The 5,112-nt window shown below is 52.4% G+C and overlaps 1 long non-coding RNA gene across 1 annotated transcript; it reads right to left on the reverse strand.

Annotated features, from left to right (window-relative positions):
* Positions 1–1,463: 1,463 nt before the first annotated feature.
* On the reverse strand, positions 1,464–5,106 carry LOC102759813. The gene is made up of 3 exons (XR_435176.2): positions 4,239–5,106; positions 3,567–3,710; positions 1,464–1,919 (listed from the first exon to the last, which is right to left on the reverse strand). It is a non-coding gene; the product is annotated as an uncharacterized LOC102759813 (long non-coding RNA).
* Between the last annotated feature and the right edge of the window lie 6 nt (positions 5,107–5,112).

The raw sequence follows: 5,112 nt of genomic DNA on the forward strand, positions 1-5,112 counted from the left end.
AACTCTGTCTTAGAGCAGGATTCTGAGTTTCACAAGAAGTGGAAACTGAGGCACAGAGCGAGGCTCTATGACTCACAGGGTGAATAATCCCATCAATATTAACAGAAATAACCTATTGTGTGCCTTCTTTATATGGATCAGCTCATTAAATTCTCCCCAAAACCAAATGAGGTTGTGGGGTCCGCTAATAGAGGTCTCTTGTTATAGACATGAAGCCTGAGGCCCAGAGAGGCTAAGCAATCGGCCCCAAGTCACAACGCTGTACAAGAGAGACCCACTGAGAGCACTCCGTGAATAGGACCACTTTATGACGGCTGCTGTTACGTTACTATTTTTCTACCTGCTAAGAAAACTTACCTAAGACGTGGGAATGTCAACCGAGGCCAGCTCCCTCCCTGCCCCCCCAGCCCAGGAACCTAGTCACCCAGCACCAGGCTCTGCACACCCAGGCACCTCCCGCCCAGCTCCAAGGAGCAGCTCCGAGAACCTGTCTTCCTCCCATGATGGCAGAGAACCAGGTCAGCCAACCGCTGGGACATCAAAGGGAATCTATAAATACAGCCGCAGGAGGAAAAATAGACACTTTGCTAGCTCTTCTCAGCCTTGCCTCTCTCCCACTCCGAATCTTTCCTGGCGAGGTGCCCACCCCGGTTGTTGCTGGGTCAGAGCCCCCAGCCCCAGGACCCCCTACGGGAAAACGGTGGAGGGAAGCAACTGACAGAGCCTCAGTTTCCCCCAAGGAGCTCAACTTCTGCCCTTGTCTCCTCCTGCCAGATGTGTAAGGAAAGAGGGGCATCGCCGGGACTGTCCCTGGGAGATGCAGATGAGATTTTAAGGCCAGGGGTGAAGCTTACTGGTTTGATCCCCAAACTCTGGAATCTCCCTTCTTTCTCTCAGGGAAGACATAGGACTTCGACATTGTGTTGGGAGCTGGGAAGCTGGGAGGACCAAGGCAGACAGTTCAGACTGAGTCAGGGTAGTCAGGAAGGCTTCCTGGAGGAGGTGATATGTGCTGAGACCAGGGAGGATGGGGAAGATAGAAGCAAAGAGCCAGGCTGGGGCGGAGGCTGAGGGGAAGAAGTTCCAGTCCTTCTGGGTTCTTCCCTCTTCCTCACTCCCCAAGTCCTGTGCCTCCAAAATGCCTCTCTATCACTTTCCACCTCCACAGCCCTTCCCTGCTCCGGGGTCCCCTGCCGCTCCCCGAGTCTAAGGCAGTCATCTTCTCCTGGTCCCCCTGAGCCACTGCTGTCCAGGGTGCATCCTTCTCCACAAGACAGCCAGAGGGATATTTTTTTAAAAATATATTTTATTGATTTTTTATAGAGAGGAAGGGAGAGGAATAGAGAGCTAGAAACATCGATCAGCTGCCTCCTGCACACCCCCTACTGGGGATGTGCCCACAACCAAGGTCCATGCCCTTGACCAGAATCGAACCTGGGACCCTTCAGTCTGCAGGCCGACGCTCTATCCACTGAGCCAAACAGGTTAGGGCCAGAGGGATCTTTTTAAAAGTTCAATCAGACAGTCCCACTGGCTCAGCATAAACTCTCCCATAACCAGCTCAATCTCCATCACTGCTGTGTTCCCGGCAGGGCCTAGAGCCTGTACACAATAGGTGCTCAATAAAGTTAGCTGAATAAATAGGCCGAAGAGGGTCAAGGCCCACGGGCTCGGTTCTGCTTCCTGAAGACATTGGAGGTTTGGTAGCTGGAGTCGAGCTGGTCCCAGGAAGGGCAAGAGGGTACCAGGAGCGTGGTGTGGAGTTCCTGAGCTCAGCACCTGCCAAGAGCCCCGCCACCCACTGACGTCAGCATCACCTGAGTAGCTGACCCTGGTGGCAGTGATGGGACCGCCACTGGCTGAGGTCATTCACACCCCCCTCCACTGTCACCATCTGGTTTTTCCTCCAAACAGCTTTTCTTTTTTTTAATATATTTTATTGATTTTTTTACAGAGAGGAAGGGAGAGAGTTAGAAACATCAATGAGAGAGAAACATCGATCAGCTGCCTCCTGCACATCTCCCACTGGGGAATGTGCCCGCAACCCAGGTACATGCCCTTGACCGGAATCGAACCTGGGACCTTTCAGTCCGCAGGCCGACGCTCTATCCACTGAGCCAAACCGGTTTCGGCCAGCTTTTCTTTAAAAAAAAAAAAAATCATGGTAAACTATACATAATAATACTTATTGTTTTGGCCATTTGTAATGTCCATCTCAGTGGCATTGAACACATTCACATGATTGTACAATCATCGCTACCGTCTGCCTCCAGAACTTCCTTATTTTCCCAAACTGGAACTCTGTCCCCATTAAACACTAACTCCCCAGCACCCCTCACCCCACCCCCACACACACACTCAGCCCCTGGCTCCCACCATCTACTTCCTGTCTCTGTGGCTCTGACTCCTCTAGGGACCTCCTATGAGTGGAATCGCACAGTATTTGTCCTCCTGCGTCTGGCTTATGTCACTGAGCGCCATGTCCTCAAGGTTCATCTATGTTGTAGCAGGTGTCAGAACTTCCTTCCTCTTTAAGGCTGAGTAATATTCCCCTGTCTGGATGGACCACATTGTGTTTATCATCCGTGACACTTGGGCTGTTCCCACCTTCTGGCCATTGTACATATGCTGGTATGAACACAGGTGTGCAAAAACCTGTTCCTGACATACAGGTGTCTGTTCTGTCTTTTTTTTTCCCCCTCTGTAGACAATGCCCTGAACAACGTCAAGGGCATCAAAGCTCCTCACAACTTCCGAGGAAAGAGTTAAGAGGAGGAAATGTGGAGTTTTAGGACCTCGAAGGAAGTGAGAAGGAAACCCATCTTGTGGAGCACCTACTATGTGCTAGGCCCTGGCATCTTTTGAAACATCCTCACATTAAACAACTTGCTCACAGCTGGGAAGTGGCAAAGCCGAGGTTTGGACCCCAGCCTGCAGCGGACACACCTATTCCACCGCCTGCTGGCTTGCCTCTAAGGGGGCGCAGCTCACCACTCCATCACTGATTCAAGACTGAATTAGTAAGATGATCTTAGAAGAAAAATACTGGGTGACGAAGAGCTGCCCTGTTGGAGAAAGTGACACTGGCCAAGCACAGCAAGGACCCTCCCAAGCAGAGGGAGCAGCCGTGCGAAGGCCCTCAGGCTGGACTGTGCCTGACTTACTGGAGGAATGGCGAGGAGGGGCAGGTCGACGTGGCTGAAGCAGAGTGAGGGTGGGAAAGTGGGAGGGGGTTGGCCCTGAGAGGGCTTCTGGATGAAGGCGGCACAGGACATGGCGATGGCCTAGGCTCCTAGACACACGCACCAAGACAGAACTCCCATATGGCCTTCCCCCTGGTTACCGCTGCCCTCCCGCCTCCATTCACGCTCAGGTCCCTGAGATTTCTGGATAACAAACATTTATTGAGTACCTACTGTGTGCCAGGGTTGTTCTGGGCCAGGAGTGGGGAACCTTTTTTTTCTGCCAAGAGCCATTTGGATATTTATAACCTCATTCACGGCCATGCAAAATTACCAACTTAAAAATTAGCCTGCTCTGTTTGGTCAAACATTTAATGAACTCACCCCTAATGCCTTGGCAGGCCAGACCAAATGATTCCTCAGACCTTAAGCGACCCATGGACCAGACGTCCCCCACTCCTGTTCTAGGCAATGGGAACCCAGCAGGGGACAAATGGTGCTGTGGGAGAGGCAATCTGCAGTGCTTGGCTGTGAAAACAAAATGAAGAAAAACAGAGCAGGATGAGAAGAGAGGACAGGGTGTTGCTATAGATGCAGAGGTCAGGGTGGCCTCCCTGCAGAGTGACATTTGAGCTGAGACTTAGAGGAAAAGAGGGGCCATATAGAGAAATCTGTGGGGAGCCCTAACCAGTTTGGCTCAGTGGATAGAGCGTCAGCCTGCGGACTCAAGGGTCCCAGGTTCGATTCCGGTCAAGGGCATGGACCTTGGTTGTGGGCACATCCCCAGTAGGGGGTGTGCAGGAGGCAGCTGATCAATGTTTCTCTCTCATTGATGTTTCTAACTCTCTATCCCTCTCCCTTCCTCTCTATAAAAAATCAATAACATATATTTTAAAAAATAAAAATAAAAATCATCATTCTCCCCTTTAAAAAAAAAAGAAAAAAAGAAATTTGTAGGGAGAGCATTGCAGGCAGAGAGAATGGCAAGTGCAAAGGCCCTGGGGCAGGTACAGAGTTACACATTCAGAGACACCATCAGACCCTTAACAGCTGTACCTCCAACACTTCCGAGTGATGCTTCCTCCTTCCCGCAGTCCCCCTAGAGCTCCTCAGAGCTTCCAGATGAGAGTGGTACTGGTGATGGGGCTGAAGAAGCAAGGAAGGGAGGGTCCATCCAGGTTCAGATGTGCTTAGAAAGGGTGCAGGAAGCAGGTCGCCGAGACCCTACTCACTCAGCCCAGGTCCCAAGTCATTTTCCTGAAGAGCCTTCCCAGCTAGGGGTCCCAGAGCCCATGGAGGCAATGAAAAGTGTGGGCTTACAAATCCAGTCTGATTTCCTGGCTCTGTGAGTGCCCAAGCCTTTTCTCTCTGGGCCTCAGTTTCCACGCCTAAAAATGGGATCATAACAGTAGCCTTGTTCTGGAGTCGCCGGGCTGCATTCAGTAGCTGCTCGATAAATGTCAGCTCATCCTTCTAACGATTAATATATGCACAAGACGGGCCATGTTCTGGCAACAGGCCCACGGTGCCGTGTCGTCTCTGGAACGGTCCACACCCTCTCTGGGCACCAGTTACACCGAAATCCTCCAGGAGGGTATTTGAACTTGGAAAAGCGTCCAAGAGAGAACCCCCCTCCCCTGCAAGAAAGCAAGGGTTAAAGGGCAGGGGCGGGAAAGGGTAAGGACCAGGACGCACCTCCCCCCCCCCCCACACACACACCCCAAGGACTCCAGGCGGTTAGCTCTGCGGAGGGACCAGCTGTGCGGATTTAGCCGGCGCATCTGCCGCCCGAGCAGCTGCCGTTCTGGGGGGGCTGGGGGGAGATGTGGGACGAGGGGAAAAATCTGTCCGAGGAGAATTGCGTCTGCGCCGCCCAGCTGCCGGCTCAGGCTGGGGGGACACCCCAAACCCCCCGGGACCCCGCGCCCCT

The sequence above is a fragment of the Myotis davidii genome, unplaced genomic scaffold, assembly GCF_000327345.1.
Source record: "Myotis davidii unplaced genomic scaffold, ASM32734v1 scaffold551, whole genome shotgun sequence".
NCBI lineage: Eukaryota > Metazoa > Chordata > Mammalia > Chiroptera > Vespertilionidae > Myotis > Myotis davidii.